Source organism: Corylus avellana, chromosome ca1 (genome assembly GCF_901000735.1).
Source record: "Corylus avellana chromosome ca1, CavTom2PMs-1.0".
NCBI lineage: Eukaryota > Viridiplantae > Streptophyta > Magnoliopsida > Fagales > Betulaceae > Corylus > Corylus avellana.
Window position 1 is genome coordinate 21,291,172 of NC_081541.1, and position 22,120 is coordinate 21,313,291.

The 22,120-nt window shown below is 42.3% G+C and overlaps 1 protein-coding gene across 2 annotated transcripts in view; it reads left to right on the forward strand.

Annotated features, from left to right (window-relative positions):
- LOC132180741 (protein CHROMATIN REMODELING 19) overlaps window positions 1–22,120 on the forward strand; it is a 36,526-nt gene that overhangs the window by 8,692 nt on the left and 5,714 nt on the right. The gene's annotated exons all lie outside the window — the stretch shown is intronic.

A 22,120-nucleotide genomic window follows, 5' to 3' on the forward strand; every position in this document is an offset into this window, starting at 1 on the left:
CACACAAAAAAAAACCAAATCTCTCCCTCACCTTCAAGAATCATGGTACAAGTGGTTTCTTCTTTCGTTCTTAGACGTGCATATGTCCCTCTAGAGATTTTCCTTTAAAGTTCTACTTCTACTCAATCTCTGTGGTAATTGCTTGCTTTTTATCTTCTTTTTTTCTTTAAAAAAACTTTTATCTGGTGTTTGTTGTAAACATGTCCTTCATAGGCCAATCCTTCTTCACTTGTACTCTTTCTTTTTTTCATAAGTAATCAAGATATCATTAAAAAGCGTAGACGCTTCTAGGTACACAAGACTTAATCATGATAACTAATCCCCAATGGAAAAACAAAAGCAGCTGTCCAAAGATACAATTGTAATAAAGACAATATCCTCCGAAGTACTCTAGCGGTCCTCAAATTTCTGTTATTCCTTTTCCTCTAAGCACACCACAAAAGACACGAAGGTACTATCTTGCACAAAACAACATTCATACATATTGACTACTTGTCTAGGCATAACCCAAGACAACCCAAATCGACTGAAGAAAATATTCCAAATGGACAAGCAACATCACAATGAAGAATGTCTACAGACTCCCCATTCCTCTTACACATATAAAACCAATCAACCACAATGATGCGTTGCTTTCAAAGATTGTCCATGGTAAGGATCTTTTCTAGGGCCGCCGACCAATTGAAAAAGTCCATCCTCAATAGAACCTTGGTCTGCCAAACATTCTTCTAAGGAAAACGGAAACTATCATGACAACCCATGACACTTTAGAAGGATTTAACACCAAACAACCCTTTTTTGGACAGGACCCAGTACAACTTGTCTTCCCTTTTCTGTGTCATTCTAGTTAAATACAACACCATAAAGAATGAGGCCTTCTGGCAAATCTCACGTTCTATTGATTGACACTGCCAAAAAAAGCCACGTGAGTCGCAATGGAAGCATCCTTTGGGCAAGCAATACCAAATAAAACTGGGAGGCTTCCTTAAGAGCCATATCCCCATGCCAAATATCATGCCAAAATGAACTTGGAGCCACCTGCACCTCAAAATTGGTATGACTAGAAAATTTACCCTAACCCCTCCTAATATTTTTCCATAAACCCACCTCACATGCCTTGATGAGTTTACTAGAACACCATCTTCCCCATGAACTTACATATTTAGAGTCCACCGCCACTCTCCACCAAGCCTCTCTTTCTGAAGCCCATAGCGCTAGAGCCATTTACCTAAGAGAGCATGATTGAACCTCAACAAGTTCCTAATCCCCACCCTCCTTTAGAGATCGGCATACAAACCTTGGACCATCCCACCAAGCGATGTTTGAATTCTTTTCCTAGCCATCCCACCAAGTGATGTTTGGTGGGTAGGTGTTGCCCACCCACCAAAGGGATGTCCAGCAAGCCTTGATCAAAGATGAAACTAGAAAATTCTTCCACAGGAGTTGCATACCGCATAACACCTACCCTTTCACTTGGATATCTAATGGCATTAAAATCTCCACCAATGCACTAAAGCGCTTCCCACCAACTCGTGATGCTAACCAATTCATCCCACAAAAGTTGCCTATCATTATTATTATTGGGACCATACACACCTGCAAAAGCCCATTCAAAGTTGTCACCGACACTTTGGAAATAGCATGCAATGATGAAACGCCCTACACTAACATCCAATTTTTCCACTACCCTTCTATCCCACATCAGCAAAATGCCTCCAGAAGCTCCATGTGACCCTATATAACACCAATCCATGTGAGGGCAACCCCACAAGCTCCTTGCTATTTCTCTAGTAACTTGCTGTAATTTAGTTTCTTGTAAGCACACAATATCCACTTTCCACTCCCCTATAAGGCCCTTTATCTTCATTCTTTTTTCCTCCAAGTTCAGCCCCCTTACGTTCCACGATAAAATTATTGGCTTCATTAATCAACCATCGAGCCCCTCCCTTTCCCATTGACCTTGAGTGCAGTCCCTTTCTTGCCATCATAATTAATAGAACATGACAATTGTTGTAGCTCTTGTTTACCTTTGGACTTTGTTGATAGAGGTGCCACCACTATGTCTGCCACCGGAGAACTTGTTTTGTTCTTTCGATCATCTTCAATTGCTCTGAACAATGCCATTATCTCTTCCTCATGCCCTTCAAGTGACAACCCAACAACATGGCAAAAACCTTTCACTCTTTCCACAACCTATTCACAAGTCTCTTCCTTAGTCAACTCACCCTCCAACATGTCCCCCCTTTGTACTGCCAAGGGTTCACAATCCACCACTTCATCATCCCAGAACTGTATCAATTCCTTGCCAGTGAGCTGCTTGTCTTCATGAATAGAGTTTTCCCCTTCGACAAAAATTATTGGCCATTTTAAAACAATTGGCTTGCTATTCATTGGGGTCCACCAACGTCTTAGGGAATTCAGAGCTACTTTTGTCATCTTCTCCCCCTTGCCCTCACATCTATTTGCAATTTGTAGCAGCCCTCCGCCACTATTGTCATCAGTGCCTTAGTCAATTCGTTCCCCTGTGCAGCCTTCCTATTGATATCTTGCTCAAGCTGCTCAACGTCCAACTCTGACACTGTTCTGTCCAATTCTGGCATTTATTCCACTTCTGGGCTATCTATGACTGCCGCCACAAGCCATGGGTTGTCCGCTATGTGCTCCCGAGTCTGCCCAAAGGCCTGGTTGGCCTTGTTTGACTTCTCTGGAAAGAGTATGGGATCTGCCATCATTGCCGTTGTGGACTTCGACTCCAGCACCCAACTCCGGCCACTCTTCGGCACCATTGCGTTGTCTTCTACTGATGCTTCGGGCTGCTGGAGACCATCACAATTCTGTTTCGTAGTGCAATTGGCTTGTGCGGCTTGATCTGTTGCTGTCGAGCCAAGATTCAGCTCCAGCGACTCTCCGGCAGCTGCTCTGGCGACCTTCTCCGGCGCCTCTCTGGCAGCTGCTCCGGCGACTCTCCGGCATTGGCAACAGCTCCTTTCTGCTGGCCGGAGCTGCTGTATTTTTCACATGCCAACGTGGCTTGGACTTCAGTATTTTCCTTCGAAAATATGTTTTCTTGACAATTGGTTTTGGCTGCTGATGATACTTGGGCTGCGCGACATGTGCCCAAGGCTTTGCCTGCTGATGCTCTATCTCTAAGGTCCATTTCCTGGCCTGCCCAAGAATATACCACGCACACTTCAATCTTCTCCAGACAGCTGTTTATTTCCTCCTTAAATGCTACCAACACATTTCAAATTGCCATAATATTCCCTTCTGTTATGAGCTGCGAAAATCTTTTCTCATTAATTCCAGCATGATATATGGTCAACTTGTCTTCAGCACTTTCCTGAATGGGCTTCTCCTTGACCGTTGCAGCACCATGGTCGCCGGCGAGTTGAGTGCCACCCTGTAAATTTTGCGAGATGGCCAGAGTTGGAATCCTTTGCTCAGCCTCCATCCCTTACTCGTCACTGCTTCCGCGTAAGACACCTTTCCATTGACTCCTTGCGATTCTGTTACTATGTTCCCCATCTTTGCCTCCGGAGCCTTACTCGCATGCGTTCCTTCTGAGCGTTGTTTTTCATGATGCTGTGTCAGCCGTAATAATTGCATTCGACATTCCTTCCTGCCCATTCCTTCATCTCCCTCCGGTATGATAACGAAGCTTCTTCTTCCACTCCCACCATATTCTGAGAGCTCCATGAAATTCCCATAGTTATTCCTTCGCCTTTGTAACACATGCATGGTGTTACCGAACCGGAAGGTCCTCCAATTCACCTTGGTCTTATTGTTGTGAGACAGGTAATCCCAAGACATAAAGAACCAGAATACTGTCGGCCATGCCATGATCACCGACTGAGAAACACCCTTACTTTTTTCCGCCAAGCGAACACCCCCTCTCACTTCTGACCTGAATTCAAAAGACTTCTTTTCTACGTAAAAAGACCCTAGATTCCCCATTCTTCTTACCAAACTACTACTGCCTGCCACTAGATGGGCGGGGGAGCCACCTCTTACCTTCAAACAAAGACACAATGTTGAGGGCCAATGCCACAGTTATACATCTGGGTAGAATTGATACAGTCAGATGGTTCTAGCCCAACAAGGCATCCAACAAGAGTAGTTGAATACAATGAGAATATTGTTGAGAGAATGATTGATGTGAAAATCTTGGCTGCATGGCTTTGAACGAGCTGAAAGTGTGTAGAGAAACTGTAATACCCCACTCTAATGATACACAATATTGTCTGCTTTTGGCTCCCCCAAGCCAAACTTCCTAGGAGGTCACCCATTTTGGTACTACTATCACAGAAGCATGCTTAACTACGGAGTTTTGATGGGATCATTAGCATCACGGCTTTAAAACGTGTTGTTGTTATTAAGGGTGTAAGTATACATGAAGTATATTCCAATCTCCATACCCAGGCGATATGGGACGCCACAATCACCCCCTCTTAGGACCCAGCGTCCCCACTGGCGACCCTCATGGGATTAGCCCATTCTTGGCGTTTCAGTGAGTGTCGGCTAGCGACCTTCATGGGCTTGTGCACGCTTCCCCCATCTCAGGCTGGGTAATGGCTTTGAAACCATTTGTAATACCCCACCGTAATGACACACAATATTGTTCGCTTTTGGCTTTCCCAAACCAAACTTCTCAGGAGGTTACCCATCTTTGTACTACTCTTGCGGAAGTATGCTTAACTGCGGAGTTCTGATGGGATCATGGCCATCACGGCTTTAAAACGCGTTGTTGTCATTATGGGTGTAAGTATACATTTAAGTACATCCCCATCTCCATACCCAGGAGATGTGGGACGCCACCGAAACATCGTTACCTTAATCACTTTCGGAAGACTTTTTTCCCTCTTAGTTTGCTCTCAAGGCATAGGCAATAAGAATAGGATCTAGAATTTGCCTACCTCGGATGAATGCATTTTGTGACTTAGAAATAATCTTCTTCAACACCATTTAAAGCCTGTTCACTAGAGTCTTGGCAATAATCTTGTAAATGCTACCCACTAGATTGATAGGGGGAAAATCTGGTAACATTGAAATTACCCCCAATGCATCAAGCGAAGTTCACCAACTGAGTAAACTAGCCAACTCATTCGAAAGGATCTCTCTATCCCAATCGGAATTAGGGCCATTGAAACCCGTAAAAGTCCACGTGAAATGATCTTCAACATTTCTAAAGGTAACCAAAGAGAATCCCCCCACATAGTCGTCTATCTTCTTCACCACCCTCATATCCCACATAATCAGAAAGCCACTTGAGGCCTTATGGAGTCTAGACAACACCAATCCGTATGATGGCAACCATACAAACTACGCATAACATTACGAGACATGACTTAAAGCTTGGTTTCTTGGAAACAAACAATATCAACCTTCCACTCTCTAAGTAAGTTCCTCACCCTCATTCAACCCTCTCACATTATAGGATAATGTTTTAGGCTTCATTAAAAAATAAAAAGAAAATAAAACTTGATAAAACACGGGGATCGTATTCTACCCCCAACCACCAATTAAAACGAAAGATAATGCAAACACAATAATCATGTATAGTGGAAATTAAAACATCGCAACCACAACACCAAAACTTGTTGACAAAGTGGAAAACCCTTTGAACCAATCAAAGGGAAAAACCACTCCGGACACCCAAACCCGAGAAATCACTATTCGAAGATTCAAATTACAAACAAATAGAAAATACTCACAAACCCTTGTGAATCTCTAGACTCTATAAGAACAACAAGCTCACTTGTTTCCTAGCTGACCATCTTCATGGAGCGCATTTCCTTACCGACCCCATTAGTAGACTTCTTCACGGTTGTAGAACAAGCACAGTTGTAGATTGTGAAACAACGATCAACACATTAAAAGGAAGAATAGCCCGAAGCTTTCACCACGTCCTCTCTTGGAAACCAACTTACGAGAACTCACTACTTGGAGGACAACCTTTGAGACTATCGAGAAAAATACCCAAAAAGTTTGCTTTCAACAGTAACAGGAAAAAGACTTTATAAGGAAGAATTTTTACTTGTCACGTCTTAATAGGACTCATGTCCTGTTAAGACGTGATGAACAAAATATACAGATCTGAGATTTGAAAATGTTTAAGGCTTAACGGGTAAAGAGTCTCGTTATGGCATGAAGAGTAAAATCATCTCAGCCTCGTCACGAGTCCTTCCTGACAAGCCATCTGATGGGAGAACTGGGAGCTCATTCTTTAGTCACGTTATGTGTCCCGTCTTGACGATTCATCTGATGAGAAACTAGGAAGCACGTTCTTCAGTCACGTCATGTACCTGTCCTGATGAGGTATCTGATGAGAAAACAGTGAGTACATCTCAAGGTGATGTCACAAGCTCGTTATGACTTGCCATCTAACGAGAAAACAGTGAGCACATATCCAGGTGCCATCATGAGCTCGTCATGGCTCGCCTTCTGACAAGAAAATAGTGAGCACTCCTTAAGATGCTGTCACGACCCATCATGACACCCATCTGACGGAAAAACAGAAAGCAACCAAAAAGCTCCTAATCTTGCACCCTTAACCTATGGTTTTCAACAACAAATTTAAACAAAGGTTATTTGCATTGGATACAACCAAATTAAAATCTAACTAAATTGATAATAAATAGATATAAATTATGAAATAGGCACTTCCTACTAAACTCCTATATATATATATATATATATATATATATATATATAGGGAGTGGGCGTGGGCTGGTGGAGCTTGTGGATGAAGGGGTAGTTAATATGAAAATAATGAGAGATCTTCTGGAATCTTTCAAAGTCAAGATGGAATGATATGTGCAGAAATATGGACTAGATTACGTGGATGAAGGAAGCTCGCGTGAGAATATTATTAGTGGGAAGGGTGGGGTTACAAGCCTAATGGGCCCAGAAAAGAAGAATGATAAAAAACAGGAGGGATCTAGTGACAGTGGGCCTGCTTATAATCAGCCCATCAAATTCTACAAAGCAACTTATTATAGAAGGAAGCCCAGGAAAGGGGTAAGCTGGCGGGTGAAGCAGCAGGTACGACTCGTCCAGCCGGAGCCGGAGAAGTCAACGGTGACTTGCTGGAGCAGTCCTTTAGCAACTCTGTTAGGTGCATCAAGGGTAATGGGGCCAGACAAAGCCGCACAAGCAGTGGGAATGGACGACAGCCAAGCTCCGATGAAAACAGTACTTATGGTAGGAGGATCAGAGGTGACTAGGGTGACAGATATAGGCGGGGTTGGCGAAAAAGGGGTTGGAACAGAGACAAAATGCCGCACAGACCGGAGAAGGAGCTCTGACTGGACCGGCGATGTTTGACTGTGGACACAAGTGGAGCAACAATGTCGAAGTAGCGACGAGCAGATTCGCTGGAGTTGTCCGCCGGCGTTGGATCAAGACCTGGGGGGGAGGGGCACATGGAGAGGCTTCGGAGCAGGTCGCTGGAGAAGGTTTGTAGTCCAATTGAACCTGACGAAGCTGTGGGGGATGCTGGTGACGTGCGACAGCCCGCTAGGATGGTGCAGACCTCGCCGATAGCTTTCTGTGAGGGGGCAGGATCGCCTTCTGATGATGGGTTAGGTCTAGGTATGGTTGAAAACGAGGGGAATTTGGTTATGGGTAGTTTTGATGATGGGGAAGGTGGTTTGGAGGAGACAATACCAGAAAAGGATACCAATAGCTGGGTTATTGATAGGTGTATAGATTTTTATCCCAAAGTTGGACCGACTTGTGAGGGGGAAAATGATAAAATGGAGACTTTACTCAATGATATTGAAGATTCTCAAAAACAACCAGTTATTGAAGTGGTGGGTACGTCCTCTAGTATCCCTGTTTCCAGAGTACCTAGGGAGTTGAAGAAATTAGATTGTTATGTCAATTATGAAAGGGCCGGTCGGAAATCCAGCAGGGTAAAGGAAGAGGGAGGGGTTGACATGTTGGTCTATGAAGCCAAAAATAATTGTGTAGAATGTGAGAGGGTTGAATGCCCTCAAGAAAAGATTGAGGATTCGGGGTCTTTTAAAAGAATGGAAAGCAGAAATTGTGTGTTTGATCGAAACAAAGATGGAGGTTATTTCCCGGGAGGTGGTACGTAGTAGATGGGGAGGCCAACATGTGGGCTGGATGTATAAGGCGTATGATGGGGCGTCGGGGGGCATGTTGTTGATGTGGGATAGGAGGATGGTTGAAAAAAGGAGTGTATTGGGCGTTACACAATGGCCTGTTCTTTTCAGAATGTGGAGGACCATTTTGAATGGGCATTTGGGGGGGTGTATGGACCGAATGATGACGTGGAGAGAAGGATCCTTTGGGAGGAGTTGGCTGGTTTGATGAATGTGTGGGAGGTACCATGGTGTATTGGGGGGGATTTTAATATAGTTCGATTTCCTAGTGAGAGGTCTAGTGCTTTGAACTTTTCTACAAGCATGATGGAATTTTCGGATTTTATATCCAAACAAGGTTTGGTGGATATTCCATTGGCGGGGGGGCCTGTATACATGGTCCAATAATCAAGAAAATGAAACTTGGTCAAGAATTGATTGATTCTTATTCTCACCAGATTGGGAGGATCACTATCCGGCGGTGTCACAAAGAAGGCTTCAATGTCTACTTTTAGATCACTTTCCTTTATTGCTGGATTGTGGGGAATCTAGTGGAGGTCGTAAGTATTTTAAATTTGAGAATATGTGGTTAAAGTTTGAAGGTTTTGTTGACAAGGTTAAATCTTGGTGGGATTCGTATATGTTTGAAGGCTTACCTAGTTTTGTTTTGGTTAATAAGCTGGAATCCCTTAAACTGGATTTGAAAAAATGGAACAAGGAGGTTTTTGGTGACATTGGGAGGAAAAAAAAGGAGTTGTTGGAAGGGATCCAGGACCTGGATGTTATGGCTGAAACTAGAGGTTTAGGGGAGGAAGAAAAGATTCAATTGGCTGATATGTCGAAGGAATTGGAGAATACTTTACTGTATGAGGAAATACATTGGCGGCAAAAGTCGAGAGAGTTGTGGCTAAAGGAGGGGGATAGTAACACTCGGTTTTTTCATAAGGTGGCTAATTCCCATCGAATGTATAATCGTGTGGAAGCTCTAAGTATCAATGGGGATGTGTCCTATAATCCTATAGAGGTAAAAGAACATATTGTGTAGTTCTATCAAAACTTATATTCTGAGCGAAGTTCTTGGCGACCTAAAATGGATAATCAATTTTTTTAGTCCATTGTTGAGGAGGAGAAAAATTGGTTAGAAAGAGACTTTGAGGAGCAGGAGGCTTGGGAGGTGGTAAAAGGGTTGGAGGGTGACAAGGCACCGGGACCGGATGGTTTCACCATGGCATTCTTCCAATCTTGTTGGGCTGTGGTGAAACATGATGTTATGGCGGTTTTTTCTGAATTCCATCGAAGACGTCAGTTGGTGAAGAGTATGAATGTAACGTTTGTGTCCTTGGTTCCAAAGAAGGCCGTTGCGATAGAGGTGAGGTGGGAGGGGTGTATAAAATTTTATCAAAGGTCTTGGCCAATAGAATGAAAACTGTTTTGGGAAAAATCATCTCTAACTCTCAAAATGCTTTTATTGGGGGGTGACAAATTTTAGATTCTGTGCTCATAGCTAATGAATGCTTGGATGGTCGGATGAGGTCAGGGGTGCCTGGTGTTATTTGTAAATTGGACTTGGAAAAGGCTTATGACCATGTTAAGTGGGACTTTTTGTTGTACTTACTAAAAAGATGTGGGTTTGGAGAAAGATGGAGGGGATGGATAGAGTGATGTATTTCGACGGTTAGATTCTCCATTTTGGTAAATGGAACGCCAAAGGGTTTCTTTAAGAGCTCACGGGGGATTCGGCAAGGGGATCCGATGTCGCTGTTACTATTTGTATTGGTTATGGAGGCATTGAGCAGGATGGTGAATGCGACAATAGAGCAAGGTTTATTGTCAGGTTTCTCGGTGGGGGAAAGGGCCTTTTCAGATTTTGTAGTTTCTCATTCTTTATTTGTTGATGATACTTTGATTTTCTGTGAAGCATCTCCTGAGTAAATCCAGTATGTACGCCTTATTCTCTTGTGCTTTGAGGCATTTTCGGGGCTGAGAGTTAATCTTGGTAAATCAGAACTTGTTGCTATAGGGGAGGTGGACAACATTGGGGTTTTGGCTAATATTCTTGGGTGTAATGTTGCTGCCATGCCTATGAAGTATTTGGGTTTGCCACTAGGGGCGAAGCACATGGATACATCTATGTGGAATGGTGTACTTGAACAGATGGAGCGTCGTATGGCAGGATGGAAGAAAGTGTATTTATCAAAGGGAGGTCACTTAACTCTTATAAAGAGTACGTTGTCTAATCTCCCAACTTATTTTTTATCGTTGTTTCTTGTTCCTATGAGTGTGGTCAAAAGGATTGAGAAACTTCAAAGAGATTTCCTGTGGGGAGGAATGGGAGATGAACAAAAATTGCATCTTGTGAATTGGAACCAAGTATGCTGTCCCCTACGGGCCGGCGGTCTTGGCATTCGGAATATACGTAAATTTAATCAGGCTCTCTTGGGGAAATGGTTATGGAGATATGCGACAGGGAGTGAGGCGCTTTGGTACAAAATAATAAAAGCCAAGTATGAAAATCAGGATGGAGGGTGGTGTTCGAAGGAGGTGTCGGGTTCTTATGGTGTGGGTTTGTGGAAGCATATTAGAAGAGGTTGGGATACTTTTGCAAAAGGTGTGCGGTTTGAGGTGGGAATGGGGTCGAAAGTTCGTTTTTGGCATGATATTTGGTGTGATGATCAACCATTGAAGCATGCTTTCCCTTTCTTGTTTGGTATTGCTAGGTACAAGGACGCATGGAGGATAATTTTAGTTGGAGGAATGGGAGGGTTGAGTGGAATGTCCTTTTTGTGCGCTCTGCCCAAGATTGGGAAATGGATGGGGTCTCATCTTTCTTTGAATTGCTGTACTCTTGTAAGGTTTCTTATAGTAATGCGGACCGTATTCAATGGTCCTTATCTAAAAAGGGTATGTTTGAGGTGAAATCGTTCTATAAGGCCTTGTCCATTCCAGATTGTAGGGAGTTCCCATGGAAGAGTATTTGGCGCTCTAAAGTGCCTTCGAGAGTGGCATTTTTTGGGTGGACAACGGCTCTCGGTAAAATTTTGACACATGACAATTTGCGAAAGCGGAGAATTGTGGTAGTGGAATGATGTTGTATGTGTAAGAAGAATGGGGAGTCTGTAGATCATTTGTTGATTCATTGTGAAGTGGCTACTCGGTTATGGAACTATGTTTTTACTTTGTTCGGTATTGAGTGGGTCATGCCGCAACGGTTCATTGATTTGTTGTCTTGCTGGAATCAGGTGGGGGGTAGGGATATCTCTAAAGTCATTTGGAGGATGGTCCCTTTATGTATCACGTGGTGTGTTTGGCTGGAGAGGACTACTCGAACGTTTGAGGATAAGGAGTGTTCGGTGGATGGGATGAGGAAGAATATGATCTCTATGCTACACTTGTGGGTGTTGGTTCATCATCGTAGTGTGGTCCCGACCTTGGATGAGTTCTTGAATATGTGTTGTTTGTATATTCCGTAGAGGTTTCTATTGTATATATCTTTTGCATTAGAGTGGCGCCCCTCTGCGCTTTTTCAATAATATTCTAATTACTTATCAAAAAATATATATATTTTGTGGGGAGAGAACAAGTTTGTAAAAGATGGGATTATGTTTTTATTGTTCATACAGGGGAAGTAAACATTATCTTCTATGCATGAGGGGATTAGGAGCTGTACTATGTTCAACTTTGTTTAGATGTGCTCGTGGACCTTTATGTTCCTGTTGGGTACTTGTGTGATGCGGCCTTCGTTGAACTCTGTACCTTTGGATTTGGAATTTTCCTCTTTTGTTGTACGCTATAATCAGTGTGTTTGCCCCATTATTGTGCTTTTTCCACTTGGTGCAATAGTTAGGACCCTGTTCTTTGCTAGATCACAATATATTTTTTTTACTCTTTCTTCTTGGGGAGAAGTATTTTCTAATGTAGCTTGTTCCAGTTATCCAAAAAATTTAAGCTGATGGGAAATGATTAATTTAATCATTTAACTATTATTTTAACATTCCTCTTTACGTGTGAGTCAAAACTTTCCATTAATAAGTGGGATCCTACATGTGGAACGTTTTAAATTTTAATGAGGGTAGAGTAGAGTAAAGGTTCAAACTTAGAATCGTTGTTTTATTATTGGTTATTACTAATTTGCTGGCAACAAAGGAGGTCAAAGCTGTATACTGAGGACTACAGTAATGGATAATTTTAATCGATCTGGGTTGAAAGGAAGTTGAGTTTAAATCAGATCAAATATCTTGTTGCCCAACAATGTTTAGTCCCTTGTTTTCTGATGAATTGGTGGTGGCAATATTTGAAGCAACATATGAGTTTTAGGTATTCTTTCTTCTACTCATGCATGAGTTTATGGTTGAGTTTCAAGCATTGGCAATAGAAGGAAGACAACCGTTGTTATTGTTTGTTCTATGCACATTTAGGACAATGTGAAATATTGAATTCAATGGTTGTGTTATTGAATTCAATGGTCGTGTTAAATGGGTTTGAGAGCAATAGTTAGTGATCGGTATTGTTTTTGTGAGCGATGGTTCTCCCTGCGTTTCCCTCTCTCTTTCCCCCATCGGCGTGGGTGAGCGTGTTTCGTCTTAGCACTATAGTTTGTTTTTATCGCTGTTCTGCTTGCTGGCTAGTATTTGCCATGATATTCAGTGATGGGTTTCTTGAGGTGGTGGTCTCCACGATCCTTCTCAATCTATTAGTAAGGACTTTAGCAATAATCTTATAAACTCCACTCACAAGACTAATAAGCTGAAAGTCCTTAAGATCAAGAGCCCTAGATTTTTTCGAATTGAGAGCGATGAACGTGGTATTAAGGCCTTTTCCAAACTTACTACTAGTGTGAAAGTCATGGAACACCCCCATAATGTCTGTCTTGATCATGCAATAGCAAGCTTCGAAGAAATCCATTGAAAAACCATCAACTCAAGGACCTGACTCTCCTCAAACATATACTCTATTTAAGAGGCCCCCTTCGCATATGTACAGTCGAAAGCAAGCCATCCAACTTGGGCCGCCAGCTAAACTATTTTGAAATTAGATTCTCATAGAACTGCACAATTTGTTCCTTGATAACTCGTTGATCAGAAGAAATTGAGCCATTTACTGACAAAATAAGTTCCCTGATAACAGGTTTATTAGAAAAAATTGAGCCATTTCTTGACAACTATTCAATGGAGTTGTTTCTCCTATTCGAGTTTGCGCCCCAGATGAAAACATTTCGTGCATTTATCACCCTTTTCTAGCCATAGAGCCCTTGACGTTTGTCTCCAAAGTTAACTCCTCCAATGAAGTAGCTTTTTCCAATTCACTAATAACCAAGATTTTTCTCAATTGGAGCTCATTTTCTTTAGTGCTGTCCAAAGCTTGTGGGGATGTCAACATGTGGATTGGTGTTGCTGAGGTTCTGGAGCGGCCTCTGGTCGAATCTTGCTTATGTGAGATAGGAGGTTTGTGAAGAAGATTGAATAGTGTGGGGGAGTTTTCTATTGCATGCTACTTTAGAAATGTAGAAGATGGTTTTTTTTTAGGCTGTTGTAGGGGTTTATGGGCTTAATTCTAAAAGTGATAGAAGGCTTTTATGGGAGGATTTGGTTGGCTTGATTAGTTGGTAGAATATGTCATGGTGCATTGAGGGCGATTTCAATGTCGCCCCTTTTTCTAGTGAAAGATTGGGTGAAGCTCGTTCTTGTCTTGTTATGATGGAGTTTTCTGATTTTATTTTTGAGCAGGGTGACAAGGTTTTTTCCCTCATAGGGGTCTTTTACATGGTCTAATATTTTTGAGAAGGCTTTTATGGGAGAATTTTTCCCACAAGGATTTTTCCCTTATAGGGGGTCTCTTGGTCAAGAATTGATACGTTTCATGTTTCTATGGAGAGGGAAGCTAAGTATCTCAATTTATTTCAGAAAAGGTTGCTTAGATTGTGCTAAGATTATTTCCCCATTCTCCTTGATTGTGGTGGTACTTAGGGGGGCAAAAGATCTTTTAAGTTTGAGAATGTGGTTAAAAAGCTGAAGGCTTTGTGGATAGGATGAAGCAATGGTGGTTGTCTTATCACTTTCAAAGCTCTTCTAGCTTCATTTTGGCTTGGAAACTTAAGGCTTTGAAAACTGATTGAAAAATCTAGAATGAGCAGATGTTTAATAATGTGGAGTTCCATAAAAAAGCTCTCTTGAAGTTGTGTCCTTGATGGGTTGGAGGAAGAGAGAGCTTTAGTTGCTGGTTTGACCCGCTGAGGTGCACCTACAAGCCTACAGTCAATGCCACCAAAATTCACAATGGTTTGCCCAGGAATAAGGGTGACCAACTCAACTCACCTCATTGGGGGGGAAGGAAGAACAATGTTCTTTGACTGTGATATTGAAGGAACCAATCTGGACTGAAGGGTGCCGACTGGCACCAACACTTCGTCTTCTGACCCTGGGAGTCTATAAAGCTCAGCCTGCTACCAAGTTAGGAACGAGGATGTCCGACGAGTCCACCGAGAACCACAAGGCTTAGTGGTGGAGATACTCTCAAGACTCACCACAATCAGGGCTTCACCCGAAACGAACGCCTCCTCTACCCGTTTCTTTATAGCCTACTTACAAATGGGCTTCAAATGAAGCTCACATTTCGAGACATGGAGGGGTTGTTTATTTTTCTTCATAACTGCGACTTGGGCTTTTTCCTTCGAGATTTGACTTATTAACTTGAGATGGCTCTTTGAAACCTCCTACTGTCCTCAATAAGACACTAGAGCCTGGTCCACCTCTTTTATTTTCTTCAACTAAGATCTCCAATTTCAAAGCTTCTTGCAGTTAACCACCACATCACTCCTTACCTTCTTGTCACCAGCTACTGCATGAAAACGTGAACTAGTTGAACCTCGAGCAACAATCTTATGACCTAGAAGAATAGTGACAGAGGTCCTTGCAGGGTTCTCCTTGGATGACCAAGAGGTACAAAGGGATTAGGTACTCGCTCTACCTTCACCGACTCTGAAGGTAGCCCCTCCAGTTGCCTCATCCTACACACCATGTCCTAAAACGATCTTCTGCCACCTCCTAATGCCAACTCTTTGCCCATAGAAGACGAGGAAAAACCTCCCACATCAATTGACAGAGAGCCATTGGATGTTGGATGCGAAAGCAAGGCGTGATTCCTTGTGCCAACAGAGGAACGATCTTTTGCCACCTCCTAATGCCAAATCTTTGCAATCTGCATCTTTTCCCTTCTCGCCTCTCTCGGATTACGATGAGGCCTTTACGACCACTCACTGCATACTTCGCCTCCTCCAGATTTTGGCTAGACCTTTTTGTCCTTTTGCTCCATCCTAGTTGCTGTTGTTAATCACATTGAGAAAATTGAGCGAGGTTTTTTGTGGGGCAGGTAGGTGATGAGTTCCATCTAGTCAATTGGTCCAAGATTTGTAGGAACATGATTTTGTTTAATGGAGCTCTCTTTGGGAAATGACTTTGGCATTATGGCACAGAGAGGGATGGAAGCTTGTGGAGATTGGTGGTGGAAGCTAAATATGAGAGCATGTGGGGATGGTGGTGCTCCAATGCGGTGTACAGGTCCTTTGAAGTGGGGGTGTGGAAAAACATTAGCAGGGGATGGGGAGATTTTTTTGGATTTGTAAGATATGAGGTGGGAGATGGGCTTAAGATTCGGTTTGACATCACGTTTGGTGTGGAGATTAGAGCGTGAAGAAAGCTCTCTTGGCATTGTAAAATATTACTCGTTTTAAGGAGGCCTTAGTGGCAGACCATTTCTTGGTTGTGGACAACACCTTTTTTTTTTGATAAGTAATGATGATATAAAAGAGCGCAAAGGGGCGCAACCCATATACACGGGAAGTATAAACAGAGAGCGCCTAGGAGGGAGAGAAATGAAAAAGAAAATCAGAGAAACTAATCACTAAAGGAGCTAGCCAAGCGGCCGTCCAAGAGTAAAGAGTATAGAAGAAGAAATGAGTCAATTCCTCTATGGTCCTAGTGGAATTTTCAAAACATCTAGCATTTCTTTCATTCCAAATACACCACATAAGACACAGAGGGATCATCTTCCAAACAACCCCGCTTCAAGAACGACCTCCCGACCACCAACTAGCAAAAAAGGCCCTCACCCGGCAAGGCATGACCCAGTGCAACCCGAACCGCTGAAAAATCGTGTGCCAAAGAGCACTTGCAAGCTCACAGTGGAGAAGAAGATGATCGGCTGACTCTCCGGTCTTCTTGCACATACAACACCACTCCCCAACCACTATGTTCCTCTTACGTAGCATATCATGAGTCAAAATTTTGCCTAAGACCGCTGTCCAACCGAAAAAAGCCACCCGCTGAGGCGCCTTAGTACGCCATATGCTCTTCCAAGGAAACTCCTCTTGATTAGAAATGGCCAAGGCCACGATTTAACCTCAAACTTGCCCTTCTTGGACGGAGACCAGCAAATACGATCCATGCTGCCTAGGGAAACCTTGCAAGAATACAACCGATCAAAAAAAGGAGAAACCAAATCCATCTCCCAATCTTGTACCGATCGTATGAAAATGACATTCCACTCAACAACCCCATTCCTTCCAATAAAATTATCCTTCACCCAAGCTTCTTTGTGTCTGGCGATACTGTATAAGGATGGAAAAGCTTGCTTCAAGGAACTGTCCCCACACCAAATATCATGCCAAAATCGGACTTGCGAACCCTCCCCCGCCTCAAACCGAGTACTTTTGGCAAAGAAATTCCACCCTTTCCGAATATGCTTCCATAGCCCCACACCATGAGAGCCCGAAACCTCCTTCGTGCACCACCCACCTTCTTGGTCTTCATACTTAGCTTTGATCAACTTACACCAAAGCGCCTCGTTCTCATTTGCATATCTCCAAAGCCATTTCCCCAAAAGAGCTTGGTTAAACTGATGCATCTTCCGAATGCCAAGACCATAACGAATAGGGGTACAAACTTGGTCCCAACTTACTAGATGCAACTTGGGCTCATCCCCCATTCCTCCCCACAAGAAATCTCTCTGGACTTTCTCAATCCTTTTAGCTACACTAACAGGAATCGGAAATAGAGATAAAAAGTAAGTCGGAAGGTTAGCCAAAGTGCTCTTAATGAGGGTTAAGCGACCTCCTTTAGAAAGGTACATTCTCTTCCAACCTGCCATCTGACGCTCCATCTTTTCGATCACTTCATTCCACATAACCGTATCCTTATAAGACGCCCCAAGAGGGAGGCCCAAATACTTCATAGGCAAATCGGCAACACTACACCCAAGAATGTTAGCTAAGCCCCCAATATTCTCCACCTCACCAATAGCCACAATCTTCGACTTTCCAAGATTCACTCTCAAACCCGAAACAGCTTCAAAACATAAGAGAATGAGACGAACATTCCGGATTGCTCGATAGAATCTTCACAAAATATCAAAGTATCATCCGCAAATAAGGAGTGAGAAATCATCAACTCCGACAAGACCCTATTTCCCATCGAAAAACCAGTCAAAAGGCCTTGGTCAACCGTCGCATTCACCATCTTACTCAAAGCCTCCATAACAAGCACAAACAATAACGGTGAGAGAGGATCCCCTTGCCTGATTCCCCTTGAACTGTTAAAGAACCCTTCCGGAGAACCATTCACAAGAATGGAGAATCTTACTGTCTTAATACACCATTTATCCAAGCCCTCCACCTCTCGCCAAAACCACATCTATGCAGCAAATACAAAACAAAGTCCTAATTTACATGGTCATAGGCCTTTTCCAAATCCAATTTACAAAGAACACCTGGCACCCCTGATTTCATGCGACTATCCACACATTCATTTGCAATAAGAACGGAATCTAGGATTTGCCGGCCCCCAATAAAAGCATTTTGAGAATAGGAAATGACCTTACCCAAAACAGTTTTCATCCTACTGGCAAGAACCTTAGACACAATTTTATACACCCCTCCCACCAGACTACTAGGCCGAAAGTCCTTCATCTCCACCGCATCCGCCTTCTTTGGAATCAAGGAAATAAAGGTTGCATTCAAACTCTTCACCAATTGACGTTTGCGATGGAACTCTGCAAAAACCACCATGACATCTTGCTTAATAACCCTCCAGCAAGCTTGAAAAAAAGCCATGGAAAAGCCATCTGGACCCGGAGCCTTATCACCATCCATACCTTTTACCACCTCCCAAATCTCCTTTTCCTCAAAGTCTCTTTCTAACCACCTATTGTCCTCCTCCTTGATGGACAAAAATGGCTGGTTATCCATTCTAGGGCGCCAAGAACTTTGTTCTGAATAAAGACTTTGATAATACTGCACTATGTGATCTTTTATCTCCACTGGATCACCAGATAAGATGCCATTGATACGAAGCACTTCCACCCGGTTGTACCTTCGGTGAGAGTTAGCCATCTTGTGGAAAAAGCGAGTATTTCGATCCCCCTCCTTGAGCCACAAAGCTCTCGATTTCTGACGCCAATGAATTTCTTCACACAACAAAGTATTCTCCAAATCTTTCAACTTGTCCGTCTTCCGGATTTTCTCCTCTTGATCTAATCCTCTTGATTCTGCCAACTCATCCAACTCCTGGATATCTCCCAATTACTCCTTCTTTTTCCTCCCAATATCCCCAAAGACCTCCTCATTCCACTTTTTCAAGTCCACTTTAAGGGATTTTAATTTACTAGCAAGCACAAAGCTAGGTAAACCCTCAAACGAATATGACCCCCACCAAGACGCAACCTTATCAACAAAACCCTCTGCCTTAAGCCACATATTTTCAAATTTAAAACCCTTCTTACCTCCACAAGGAGTCTCACAATCCTGTAATAAAGGGAAATGATCCGAGAGCAGACGTTGAAGTCTTCTTTGAGAAACTGCTGGGTAGTGATCTTCCCAATCCGAAGAAAATAAGAACCGGTCAATCCTCGACCAATTCTCATTTTCTTGATTATTAGACGAAGTAAATTGACCCCCCATCATCGGAATATCCACCAGATTATTCTCAGAAATGAAGTCCGAGAAATCCATCATGCCCGAGGAGTAATAAGAATCATTGGATCGCTCATTAGGAAAGCGTACAATGTTGAAATCCCCACCCAAACACCAAGGAACCTCCCACATCCCAATCAAACCAGCCAACTCTTCCCAAAGTGCCCTTCTCTCCACTTCCTCATTCGGTCCATACACTCCCCCAAACGCCCACACCCATTTATCCTCTACATTTTGAAAATAGCAAGCCAAAGAAAAATGTCCCACACACTCCTCCTTACACTCCACTACCCTCCTATCCCACATCATTAACATCCCCCCCGACAAACCATTAGAGCCTTTAACCTTCCACCCCACATGTTGACCTCCCCAAAGACTATGTATCACCTCTCTGGAGATAGTCTCCATCTTTGTCTCAATCAAACACACTACATCTACCTTCCATTCTTTCAAAAGACCCCTAATGCGCAACCTTTTTTTGAGGGCATTCAACCCTCTCACATTCCATACTACTATATTAAGCTTCATGATCCACCAAAGTAACCCTCTCACTTTCCTCAATTTCTTCGAGTCCTTTGAGTGCAGGAACACCTACAGAAACACCTCGCAAATCCAAATCGTACTGCCTTCTAGGAGCTTCAATAGCATTGAATAGAGCTTCCAAGTCCTCCTTTTTCCCCTCATCATAAACTCCGACTTTTGGACAAAAATTGAGGCAGTTTTCAACTACCCAACTGGATGATATCGTGTCTGACCCTAAATCCTCCAAACCTGTTGTTTCAGCAACTCTATCCCCATCCAAGCCTAAATCCTCCAATAGATCCTATCCTCACCACCTGTCAGTGTAATATCACCTTCATCAGATATGTGCATGATTTGGAGATAGAGATGGTCTCCTTTTACTTCAATCTCTTGTACTCTATCAGGTTGAATAGAGGTGGTGAGGATAGGATCTATTGGAACCCCTTTAAAAGGCAAACTTTGAAGGTTAGATCTTTTTAGTATGCGCTTAATCCCCTGAGTGGTATTTCTTTCCCTTGGAAGAGTATATGGAAAAATAAGGCGCCTATGAGAGTGGCTTTCTTTGTTTGAGTGGCAGTGTTAGCTAGGATATTGACCTTGGATAATCTAAGAAAGAGGCACTTAATAGTGACGGACCAGTGTTGCATGTGTTGGAACAATAAGGAATCCATCGAACATCTTTTTCTCAATTGCAGAGTTGCTAGAGATGTAACACCCTGGTCTCATATTGGAAAGATAAGAAGTTACCCACATAGAGTGAGTGATTTATAAAGATAGTCATGAGTGCTAAGTCCCACATTGCCTAGAACTAGGTGAAACTGAGCTTAATAATGAATGTTAGGGAAACTTCAAATTGACTAGTCCTTTCGGGGTAGTTGCGCAAATGAAGTTATTGCTTTTCTCTAGGTTGTTACAAATGCTATCAGAGCCACCTAATAACGCCAAGCCATGTGGTATTGGAGCATTGCATGTGGCCCTGACGAGGACATTATGAATTTAAGAGAGTTTGTAACACCCTAGTTTCATATTGGGAAGATGAAAAGTAGCTCACATAGAGTGAGTGATTTATAAAGATAGTCATGAGTGCTAAGTCCCACATTGTCTAGTAACTAGGTGAAATTGAGCTTTATAATGAATTATAGGGAAGCTCCAAATTGATTAGTCCTTTTGGAGTAATAGTGCAGATGTGCCTAGCGCTTTTTCTTAGGTCGTTACAAATATATAATATTGTTCGCTTTGGGCCAAGCCCGCTTGGTTTTATTATTGAGTTTACTCCAAAAGGCCTCATATAGTATTTAGAGAGAGCATGCTTAATATAAGCACATCCTCTTTTTCACACCCAGGTTATGTGGGATGCCACAAGAGAATTGTGCATTTTAATTTTCCGCCTCTTCGGGGTAGAGTGGGTAATAATGCCCAATAGGGTGGTGGATACTGGCTAGTTGGAATGGCTAGTTTGGTAGTCACCGTAATTTGGAAGCTTCGAGGATGGCTCCCCATTGTGTGATGTATTTGGAGAGTGCAATTCTTGCACTTTTGAAGATTGTGACAGAATGATAGTGAAGTTAAAAGATGTATTGTTCAAGACTCTTTATGGGTGGATGCTTGCTATCAATAGTTTAGCTTCACTAACTTTGCAGAATTTCTGCATTTATGTTCCTTATCTTCGCCCTAGTGGGTGTTTCTCTTGTATGCTCTGTGTTTTTGGGTTGCACCCCTTTGTGCTTTTAATAAGATTGAATTATTTATCAAAAAAGGAAGAGTTTCAGGTAGCTTAACAGAAATAACCTACTATTCCCTCTGTCCCAAAGTGAAAGTTCCAGGGGGTGGATGTCGACTTTCTAAAACTGAGAGTTCTTACTTTTTTTTTTTAATTGCATATATTACCTTTACCTTTTCTAATGAAGCAAAACACAATTCTAATTAGAAATCTTGTCACTTCTGACATAAATTAAATGATATTTGAGGATGATCACTTTATTTTCACCCTTTTTTTATTATTAATAATTGTGCTATTTCAAATGAACAAGTATAAATTGTAACTGATAGTTTAAATTTAAGAGGAATGTATAATAATAAAAAACAACAAGGCTGGGTTGCAAATAATTTTTGGAGTAAGTCTACTAGTGAAGCCAGAATATTACCTGATTCGTGTGAAGGGGGTGCTTTATATGGGTCCGAAGTTTACCCAACATAAGTAAGTACACGAAGTGGCCCTACCTTGGACGGGTTCCTCGTTATAAAATAAAAATAAAAAGCAACAAGGCTAGGAGCATCGAGTTACACGTAAGCAACAAGGTCAAGGCATATAACCAGAATCCATAAAGCCTAAATGAGAAAGCACATTAACAAATTTGGAAAAGCCACTTCAAAGGAATAGAGAATTAACTTCAAAATTGGGCATTATTATTTCTTTATAATTCTTCTAGTTCTCTCTTATCATAACAAACACATGTTTACACTACCTAAGTCATTTTGATGCTATGCATGTCTTATTTTTTAAGATTCAACTTTTATATAAATCAAATAAAAT